The sequence below is a fragment of the Suncus etruscus genome, chromosome 12 (genome assembly GCF_024139225.1).
Source record: "Suncus etruscus isolate mSunEtr1 chromosome 12, mSunEtr1.pri.cur, whole genome shotgun sequence".
Classification (NCBI taxonomy): domain Eukaryota; kingdom Metazoa; phylum Chordata; class Mammalia; order Eulipotyphla; family Soricidae; genus Suncus; species Suncus etruscus.
Window position 1 is genome coordinate 65,587,567 of NC_064859.1, and position 12,008 is coordinate 65,599,574.

A 12,008-nucleotide genomic window follows, 5' to 3' on the forward strand; every position below is an offset into this window, starting at 1 on the left:
AGAAGATGGGGGTTGAGTTTGATATTGTAGAATTAGACCTAAGTAATGTCCATGAACAGTATGCTTCATAGAGTAGATAAAGCTATCCTTGTGTGGATATTAAACTATATCCTACTGGAAAGGCAGAAGAGGAGATGGTAAATTTGCTCTCTGAGACTTGAAATTACAGATTGATCTTTAATTCTGTCTCCAGTGTAGATGACCTTATGTCCATCATGGCAGAGCATAGTGCTGTCAAGACACTTGTAAGATAGGGTGTGCTTGGTTCAAGACAGACTGAATTTATCATAAACTTCTGCATGATAATATTATGGGGTGTATCTAAATTACATAGTCCTTTGAAGTCTGTGTTCATAATAGATACTTAACTTTAGTCAAGCAGCATGTTAAGCTTCCCCCTCACATTTTCTTTATCTAAGTTACCTTGAATTCCTGGGGTGGGGGGAGGGAGAATTGGGACATTGGTGATGGGACTGCTGCACTGGTAATGAGGGGTGTTCTTTATATGCCAGAAACCCAACCACAAACATGTTTGTAATCAAGGTGTTTAAATAAAATATTAAAAAAAATAGTCAAAATGACTATTTTACCCAAATTTCTATATAGATTTAATGCAATCCCTATCCAAATCCAGACACAATTCTTTAAAGAAATAGAACAATCAATTATAAAATTCATTTGGAACCATAGAAGACCCAGGATAGCTAAACACATTCTGAAAAATGAGAAGTTGGGAGGTATCTCCTTACCTATCTTGAAACTATACTATAAAGCCATAGTAATAAAAACAGCATGGTACTGGAACAGAGACAGGACCTCAGACCAGTGGATTAGAACAGAATTCCCAGACATAAACCCCCAGATATATAGCCAACTAATATTTGATAAAAGAGGCAAGAATATGAAATGGAACAAAGAAAGCCTATTCAACAAATGGTGTTGGTACAACTGGAAACTCATATGCACGAAAGTGAAAATCGACCCATATCTCACTCCTTATACAAAAGTCAACTCAAAATGGATCAAAGATCTGGAAATCAGACCTGAATCTATAAAGTTTATCGAGAATAAAATAGGCAGAACACTCGAAGACCTTTATATCAAAAGGGTCTTTGAGAATGGAGCACCAATGGCAAAAACGTTAGCATCAACTATAAACAAATGGGACTATATCAAACTAAAAAGCTTCTGCATGGCAAAAGAAACCCTACTTAATGCAAGAAGACAGCTAACAGAATGGGAAAAAATCTTTTCACTTGATATATCAGATAAAGGGCTGATATCTAGAACATACAAAGCGCTCAGAAACCTGAGTCCTTCAAAACCAAACGAAGCCATAAAAAAATGGGGAGACAAAATGAATAGACATTTCTCTGAGGAAGAGAGAAGGATGGCCAACAAACACATGAAAACATGCTCACCTTCACTCATCATCAGGGAGATCCAAATCAAGACAACAATGAGATACCACCTCACACCAGTGAGGTTGGCTCACATCAAAAATAATGGGAACAACCTTTGTTGGAGAGGATGTGGTATGAAAGGAACTCTCATTCATTGCTGGTGGGAATGCCCCTTGGTCCAACATCTATGGAGAAAAGTCTGGAGAGTGCTCAAAGAACTCAGAATTGAGCTGCCATTTGACCCAGCAATTGCTCTCCTAGGCATATATCCCCAAGATGGAAAGACATTCATTCCAAAATACGTATGCACCCCACTATTTATTGCAGCACTCAGTATAATAGCCAAATCTTGGAACCAACCTCGATGTCCAACAACAGATGAATGGATCATTAAGATGTGGTACATATATACAATGGAATATTACATGGCAGTTAGAAATGATACAATCACAGACTTTGCAGCAACGTGGATGGACCTAGATCATGTTATGTTAAACGAAGTAAGTCAGAAGACAAAAGAAAAACACAGAATGGTAGCACTATTCTGAAACACCTAGAATACATAAAAAACAAAAAAAGGACATTGAAGAAGCATAACTGCTAGAACCACAAAGAAAGACTTCATAAACTCCATTCCCTGATCTGCACAGCCACCAAGATCTCTAGAAACAGGTCTGATTTTACCATCCAAGATAAAGTAGAAGTCTTCCACATACCACGAAAGCAGCAAGAGGAGAATAAATGATCTATTTTTTTTGACGTCTTTATTTTGGTGTGGAGATTACGGTTGATGTCTCCAATATTATTTTATTTTATTTTGTTTTGTCTTTCTCTTTCTTTTTGCACTTGAGTATGATTTGATTTCAGAACCGAGATTATTGTGTGGTGCCTGTTTTTATTGTTGTGGTGCTTATCGGTTATTTAATTCGATAGTTTGTGTGTGTGTGTGTGTGTGTGTATTGTTGTGGTATTTTAATTACTTTTTTCACATCCTCTCTCAAACTGAGGTTGGAAGCCTCTAGACAGGACTCTATTTTCAGTATATTTGATTTTTGATTGAGAAGAGGACATATTAGGTGATGGGTATTCCCCTGATTTAATGTGAATATGTACCCAAAATACTACAGTGAAAGATATGTAAGCCATTATGGAAAAAAAAGAAAATTGTGTTTTTAATCAGAAACTTTCTTTGACTTACATGTATTATTATTATATTAATTATATTATATGTTATGTTATGTCACTATATTATGTTATATTAGTTTACCTTATTATGTTAATCAATTTTGTCCTTTAAATGAATTCTTACTTAAAAACAACAACAACAAAAAAAAAACAACTTTAGTTTGCCCTGAAGAAAAGAAAAAAATAAATAAAAGATAAAATAAGGCCTCCCAATTCTTACCACAGGCTGTGTTCTTTACACTGGCTGTATAGAAAGAGGAGGTACAGTAAAGGCACCCCATATACACCTCAACACAGGCCCCTTGCCGGGTATGTATTGTGAATTGGGGGACAAAAAAAAGAAAAAAAAATTCCATTTATGTGTTACTAAAACTAAATTTTGTTTTAAACTTAAATAAGTAATAAATAAAATAATTATTTAATCCTTAAAGCCATTTATTATAAAAAATTCTCAAAAAGAAGAAAAATGCAGTGGAGTAGACAAGATAACTATTCACCTATTTCCTCCTTTTATGCTTCTATGACGATGATACCTGTAGCAGCCCAGCATGAAACAAAAAGTCCTGTTTATTCTTATCCAGAGACAACTTTTATCTTAAGGCATAATTTAAATGGAATATGTTTTCTATGCTATGGCTCAATGATAATCTGAAAAATATTAAAATTAGAATCACTGAGAGAAAGAAAAGCACAATAATATGAAAATACAGAATGGAAGTTTTCTAAATTCAACTCACTCTTCCCAGAGGTTTCCTCAGGGCTTTGTGCCAGTGTTTATAATGAATGATGATAATGAGCTAATAAAGTAATTATGCTTTTTAAGAAGTGGTAAGACTAAACATACCAGTGAGATTTTTAAAAGGAGATGGAGATAATAAGTGGCAATAAGAAGAAACATTGCTTTCACACAAATTAAAAGTCACTCAATTTTAGGGAATTGGGTTCCCTTCTGGAGCCCATTGTTGAAACCAGCCTGAATCACTCCAATTCAAGAAGGTTTACCAACTGTTCCTCTCATAGTACCACCAAGTCAAGACCCTACTTAAACTTCTTAAAAATGTCAAGAATAACTTCAGTAGTTAGTACTTCTGAGAAGTTAGAAATCCTCTTCTTCCATCCTAGGGAATTTTAGAGGAGGGAGATGTAATTTATTGTTCAAAATTCAATTGTTTGGTTAGATGCTCACAATTGTGTCAAAAAATCCCTGGACTTGCCTTCAGCACCCCTGAAGGTTGGGAAGAACAAAATAGCTACTTAAAAGACCTTGATGAGCAAAACATCGAAAATCCTGCGAAAGCCTGTCTAGGTGGGGGCAAGGAGGGGAGGAGGGATATTTGGGACCTTGGTGGTGGGAATGTTGCATTGGTGATGGGGAGAGTCATCTTTTATGACTGAAACCCAACCACAATCATATTTGTAACCAAGATGTTTAAATAAAAAAATATTAAGAAAAAAAGAAAATCCTGCTTTGAATGGGAGTCATTTGAACTTCTCATTTCTCATGGGTTGAGAAGTTTTGGTAATGAGAAGAAACCAGGAAAGTGCATCAAGCCCCTGACTGTCCTCTACAGAGCTGCAGGCATTCAAACACTGTGGCGATGTCCTCAGGGCTCTGTACGCAGCAGCATGGGCACCAAGCACCCGCTGCTAACTTGATTCGGTTTGTCACAGCATGGCCTTTTATGGTTCAAATCTTCAAATCACCCTTAGGATCACTGCAGAGTATTTAAATGATGTAATTACCAGGCCTTTTTTCCTTGGTGTAATGAAAATCTCTAGAAACTTTAAATATCTATTGGCAAGTGAATTAGAAACCATCTCTCTCCCCAAATCTCCTTCCCATTGGTCAACTTCTCACATGATTTGAACTCTTTATCTTTTTATTTTACCCTTTCCAGTTTTATTATGTGTTTCCTTGAAGGAGAAAAAATTCTCTGTTTGCTATTTATTAAAAGGAGAGGCACAGCTGGAAAAATTGAATTGCTTAGTTATGTGACAAAATCCAGTACCTTTGAATGCTTTTTAAGGTGTTTATCATTTTTATTGCCTTCTATTTTGAAATACTGAATGGTCCCCCCAGCAATGATGCTTCTTTATAAAAATTTCCTTAACTGTCTTGGTTTAAAATTAATACACAGGTAGGTAATGATGAATAACAAAATCAAGGTAAAGCAATAGGACTTTAATTTCCCTTTAAGAACATTTATTTCATCTTTATTCTTAGGTAAATAGAAAGTATTGGGTCTGTTTCTAGCAGTTCTGTTTATGGGAATGAGGTAAAGAAACATATTGGGAGGTGATTTGGAGCCTTAGGGGGAAATTATGGAAGGGGTAATATTTGTACAGAAAGGATAGACTACTCATTTTTGAGTTTTTAAAATTTTGCATAAGAGTTGAAAGCACACCCTACATTCCCAGGACTTAATTGCTCCCAACTGCAATTGAAGAAGATCCACAGTTTATGTTCTTCTTGCTCCTTTCTACTGTCCTGTGGATGGAGGTGCCACATACCCTGTGCCTTCTGAACTCTGATTATGAGCAATACTGCCTCAGGGATGCAGCAAACACAATAGTTCCCCTGCATTAGTTCCTCTGACCCCAGATTCCTATTTGCATCTCCCCCTCCCCCTAATCACATCTGCTGCTGTTTTCTGCTTCTTTTCTAACATTGTGTTAAGGAAGCTACATCTGGACTTTATGGTCATTCTCCCAGGAGTAGTCTCCCAAAGTCACTACTATGTGGTTCTAAGAGAATGACCTCCACTCTTCAATTTTCTTCCTTAGTATTATAGCTTCATATGCTGGTTTTTGTATTTTTGAACATACTTGCCGTTTAGTAGGTCTGCATCCACATGCATCCTTTGTATTGACCACTGCACAGTTTTCTATTTGAGAGGGTTGTTTTTCTTTAAAAATATATATCTTAGGACAGAGATGAGGCTCAGTGGTAGAGCACAGCCCATGCTGGTGTGGGGGCCTGGGTTTGAACTTTAACAACACAATAATAACTACCACTAAAGCAAATGTCTTTCCTGAGCTTTGCTAGTTACTTCATTTCCCCTAATATCTGGCCCTGTATTTGTGCATGGTAATTTCTTTCTTTACCTCCATTGTGTTGTTGTTGCTGTGTGGCACTAGGAATCCTAATCAGAAGTGTCTCAAAGCTACAGAGTCCTAAGACTAAAATCCTAGGTTCACACAAACTGGCCATTTGCTTTACCATTTGAACCACTTTCTGGAATGATTAATCTACTGTTTTTAGTCCATGAAATCATGTTCTCATCAGCCCTTATACAATTTGGGGGTGTTTCCACATTCTGTAGAAATCTCACCTCCCACTCATTTACACAGTAAGAGCTCTGTGCATGCTCATTCTTGAAATCATCATGTACGTTCTAATGCTCTCATGGTTGGAGTTTCCTAACTCAAGTGACTATGAATAATCTATTCTAGATTAGTGTTTTAGAAAGAAAGACACTTAAATATCCACCCACGGAATCATTTATGAAAGAGAGGCTCTATATTTATTTAAAGTGTTCAGAAAAACTAGTAGTTGAAATTCATTTTGCTTCGGAATTGACATAGGACTTTATATATGAGGTGATTTTCTCCTTTGTGGGAAGAAAAAAATCCTATCTATCATCCTATTTGACTTCCTTTAAAAAATAACTTGATTATTACCCTGCTTCAACACACTTAAAATTGTTTTAAAAGCTGCTTCTTCTTCTTCTTGTGACTCCCCCTTCCATATTTTTCAACAACTGGTGGGAAAAACTGATAAGCATGCCAATTAATTTATATCTTGTAAAAAGAACATCAGATATACATTTCCATGAGCTCTCTGTTTACATGTCTAAGGGCAGGAGGTATCTCTTATCTCTAAGATGTAATTTTGCATGTTATGAACTATATTAATTTTGTTTTTCCTATTTGTACAATATGTTGTTCATTGTTAACTTAGAGACAATGTCTATAGGATTCCCAAACTGATGTTAAAGAAACAATGTGGCCAGTTTTGTCCATGAGTACTGGATAGGGTCCTCCATTTTCCCCATTAGTCAATAACTGTCCTGTGACACTTTAATAAGTCAGTTTCCATTCTCCTTTCCTGTGCTATATCAAATGTAAGTCAATTCAACTTCTTCTCTAAGGAAAGGCTAAGATAGACACAGCATTACTTATACCGGAGATAACTTAAAATGATTGAGAACACAGCCTTGGAAAGTGATCAAACTGTGGTCTGTCCTAGGTTAGCGTGTGCTAGGAAACCACCCTACTGCTTGAGCCCCTATAAAAACTACTTTTACCTTAATGCCTCCTCTGAGGAAGAATCAAATAATCCATTTTTAAAAATGTTTGTTAAATTATTTTATTTATATATATAATATATATATATACTTGTCTTTTTATTCATTTAAAATTTTTATTATAACACTGTAATTTACCAAGTTATTCATAATACAGTTGGTTTAGGCATTAAATGTTCCAACACTAATCCTATTACCAGTGGTTCCCTTCACCAAAGATCCCAGTTTCCCACTTACCATCTCAGCTTGACTCCTTACAGGCACAAATGAATTTACTTTATTTCTTTGATACAATACAAAAGAAATGGAATTATCAGAACTTAGCTCAATAAGAGTCAATTTACTAATTATTTTGTCTCACAACGGTGTTACTAAAGTCATTGTGTGATGATTTACTGAGCTTCTTGATGCTACCTGAGCCTTCAGTGTTATTTAGACTCACTGAGCTTGGTGGTCTTCTATGCAACTTTTCCCCGTCACATTTGCTATGATACTACTATGAAAATTTGAGGTGTTTTGTAAACACAAAGGCCACACATGCAGTGCTAGATCAAGGAGCTATATATCTAGAACAATTTTGTGGCTTAGCTGTTTGATAAGGTTCAGTCGTTGAGCTGGGCATTTCTGTGTTGGGGAATACACCATTTTTAAAAAAAATAAATTCAGTCATCTAAAGTAGTCACTTATATTTATTATCAGTTTCTTCTTTACTGCAGGTTGTGGAATCTATTCTAAACTGAAAGCTATACGTACTAATGTTTTTATCACTAATTCAAAAGTTCATGCTTTTTTCAAGTAACTCTGAGTCAAATTAGTTGAATTTATGCATATATTAGGTCACTGACATTTTTTTTAAAGGTGCATAATCAATCTGAGAAAATAAGCTTTGGAGTTCGGATGCCAATATAATTCCAGTGTCAAGCCTGCTGCCTGTGGCAAGGTTATTGGATTTATCTCTTATTGCTGTGTACAAAGCTATACAAATTATAGCTGTTTAAAATAACAAGAGGTAAGAGTTTTGTATGTCAGGTAAAGAAAGCTAAGAATTCTCTAGGTTGCATTCAAAACACTTGGTGACCATTATCTCAGACTCAAATGGGCAGGAACCTTTGCCAGTCTTCTTGCCCTGACTAAGGTCAGGACTTATTTAATAAGTTCCTGCTATTTTTGCTGTGAGAATTCAGTCCTATCCATGTGGTCCTTTTTACAGGACTGGTTAGATAGCAGTAGGCTATCTCTTGCAGAAGGGAGGAGGAAGGGCAGAGAAATAGCTGGAAATGGCAGACAAGACACATGACAGAAAGTGAAGAAGGGAGAGAAAGATGAATAAAGAAAAAACAAAGTATAAATCAAGTCAAAATAATTTTTAATAAATCAATTGACATTTGTTAAATTATTTTTATTCCTGAATTTCGATTTTCTTTTCTTTTTTGGTTTTTATATATTTTAAATATATTTTAAGTAAAATATACTTTTTGTTAAAATGTAAGGTCTATTATCATTCTTTTCAATTAGTTGATAACTGTTTTTCACATGTTTTGGGGACCACATTCAGTGTTGCTTGCATCCTGTTTTGTGTTCAGGGAATATATTAGGTGCCAAGGATCAAATCTGTGTTGACCACATACAAGACAAGAACCCTACACATTGTATTATTACTTTGACTCTGTTTTCCACTTATTTTAATTTTTAATATATGTACATATTGAATAATAAACCACATACTAAAAGCTGTGAGGTTAAAGGTATAAACTTATCCAGATAACAAAAACTTTGGGAACCATTGGTTTAAAATATTGTACAAGTAGTACATGCTTTTATTTGGTTGACCACTAAATGTCAATTATTCATCAAATCTTCCCCAAAGGACATGGGTCCTCAGTGTTGAGATGTGTCTCCTGAATGTAAGGTATACATGACTGGCTTTGTCTGAACCATCCAATTTCAGCTTAAAATTGTTCAAATTAGATAAATTTTGGGCTTTTATAGCTTCCACAGTTTGTGTCAGGCCATTCAACGGCAAACAGATTAGCAACAGGACCTTTGAGATGCATGCTGAGAACTCAGGTGTTTTGGTGTTTCTGATGCTCTGCTATAGCTTTTTCTGAACCTCAATCCCTGTAAACAGAACTGCTTTTATCACTGTGAACTTAAAATACTGATAAATAACAATTTTCTGTCTTTATCTAGAACTACCTTTAAGAAAGCAAAGGTCTGTGCTAACATTTTTCATATTAATCTTTAAATATTTAGACCACACGAAATACTATATCTTCTTTTTCTTTATTTGGAATGGAAAGAGCACCCAACAGTGCCTTAGGATTATTTGCAGTTCTGTGCTTGGGGATCACTTCTGGTGGTACTCAGGGGGGACCATATGGTGTCAGGAATTGAATAGGGCCTTCCACTTGCAAAGCAAGTGCTGTCTTCTAAAATATATCTTTATCCTTGAATTCTGTATTTTTGGTTCCTATTTTACAGATTAACCTATTTGCAGTTCAAATAAAATAAACACAAGGGGACGGAGAGATAGCACGATTTCTGAGCATAACAATTTCTGAGCATAGAGCAGGAGTAACCCCTGAGCGCTGCCAGGTGTGACCAAAAACCAATATATATATATAAATATAAATATATATTTATATATTACCATATATATGTATATATATATAAACACAAGAAAAAACCTTTTGACTACAAACAATGGTGTTTGCACTGTATACCATCTTTCCACAATGACTGCATGTGTAGTCCTCCATTCTTTTTGTTTTTGATTTTTGTTTTTGTTTTGGAGGGGTCACACCCGGCGGCGCTCAGGGGTTAATTCTAGCTCTATACTCAGAAATTGCCCCTGGCAGGCTCGGGGGACATATGGGATGCTGGGATTAGAACCACCGTCCGGCTGCATGCAAGGCAAATGCCCTACCGCTATGCTATCTCTCTGGCCCCTGTAGTCCTCCATTCTTGAGCTCAAAGCTCCATCCCCCAGACATTAGACACTGGCCTCAGAAGATAGGGAAAAAGGATATGAGGTATAATTATTACTTGTCACAATTGTGCACTGATTTCAAGCCAGAAACTTTCTCCAACTGGAAAATACTTCTCATGTTTGAAGGTTAAAGAAGTCCTATCTATATATTTTGAGAATGCTATGTCTACATATCCTCACACTTTGTATATACTTCTTATATTTAATACAGCAACTAATTTCTCTTCTAAAGCTGGTGCAACAGTATTGGCTATTTGGGGAATTTAGTTTTGAAGATTAGTTATGGTTCAAGAAATTTATTCTTGTATAATCTCCAAAACAAAGCAATTTCTTCAAAACTGAGTCCAACTTGTTTTTATCTACAAAATCTTTTTGAACTCTCTTATAAAGGAAAAAGAATTTATGAGTAAGAATATTCTTCATGTAAATAAGCACATGTCTATTGAATAGATTTTATATACAAAGAAGTATACATTATAACCATAGTTAAAAAGGAAAGAAAGCAAACCTTTAATTTCAGTAGGTCAGGTATTCTTATTTTGTTTAGCACTATCTTTAATTCCCCATGTGTATTTACATCTATAAATAATTTAATATGTGTTTATATAATGTGTAATATTACACAAATTTCATTTATTTTCAACTCATTAGTTTCAGTAAATATAAATAGAAAATTTAATACTATCTTGACATAAATCTAGTAATCTCTATAACCTTTTTTTAGTGTCTTTGAGGACTTTAATTTTAGCCAGAATACTATACTAAATGAAAATTTAACTTTATGTTTTATTTATTTTTAAATTGATATATATTTAATTCATTTCTGAGGATAATTTTATATATGTGAATTGTGTACATGTCTGAGGCTGAGCTGCCAGAATTTATTCTAAAAATATTGGATCACTTTATATATTTATGAAAACATATAATGAGAAATATACTTTCCCTTTTTCTAAACCAATCAAACCAAAATCTTCTTCAATGTTTGTTTTAAATTTTAATATAATTATTGTCAGTGAACATTAATATTTTTTAAAATATGGTGCTAGCTTTTTCTTTGTACTTCTGTCCTGTCTCCCAGATAAGTTCTAATTTATTATTATTTGTATTTCTTCTCATTTTATTTTCTTGATTTCATCAGTTTTTGAATAGTTCTTAGCAATCCTATTATACTTAAAAAATAGTAAGCAAAATCCATAATTGCAGTAGTTTTGAAATTTCTTTGTGATCTTTACTTGTAATAACATCTCAGGCTTTTAAACTCAATTTTGATATCTTTAAACACTTCTTTACTTCTTTGAACCTTATTTTCTTATTAATATTTGAAAAGTATAGGACTAGAGAGTTTATTTCTTCCCCAAATGTGTCTTAAATTGCCAAATACTAAGATGCATGTGATTCTGATAATAAAAAAAGTCAAACTTCCTTGAAACAGTTTGATATTTGAATATTACCCAAGAAGATTTTGATGAGATTTATTCCCACTAGGCAATATGGGAGTACAACTGTTGGTCCCAAGGTACTTTATTCTGCTTTACTAGGTCAAGAATATTTCTCAGCATAAACTCACCTGAATACTAGAAATATCCTGTGATCCATCTAGAGGTGCTCAAAATGAACTCCTACGCAAATTGAGGGAGTCCCCATTTATTTTGCAATCAAGTCTCTCCATGAGCTTTTCCTATTGAATAATGTGTTTTTTTGAAAAGCACTTCTATTCATTCTTTATCAGTCATAGAGCAAACACAGAAACTTACACTTTAATTTTTATAACAACAAATTAGCAGCTCTAAATTTGGCAGTATTTTTCTTACTGTTAAAAGTACAGGGTCTTTATAAAATGACAGTTTAACCTTGCAGTGGTGCCACAATATAACAAAGGTGTTTTAAGCTATAAATTTTGCTGAGAGAATAGAAACAATGTTATATATTTATTTGAAATTTATCTCACGGTTTTCTTGTAAAGACAAGTAATAAATAATATTTTTGAAGATAGAGGAGCCTGAAAAATGCATTCATCCCAAATCTGAAACAATATTTTCTCATGTTATCCATATTCCTAAGAGTTGTTCTATTCTACTAACCCCTACACCATACTCTTAATTAATATAATTCAACCTCCTT

The 12,008-nt window shown here is 34.4% G+C and overlaps 1 non-coding gene across 1 annotated transcript; it reads left to right on the top strand.

The window, feature by feature from the left end:
- Positions 1-2,791: 2,791 nt before the first annotated feature.
- Positions 2,792-2,924, top strand: LOC126024804 (small nucleolar RNA SNORA51). Its single transcript, XR_007500906.1, has one exon. It is a non-coding gene; the product is annotated as a small nucleolar RNA SNORA51 (small nucleolar RNA).
- The last annotated feature ends 9,084 nt before the right edge of the window (positions 2,925-12,008 follow it).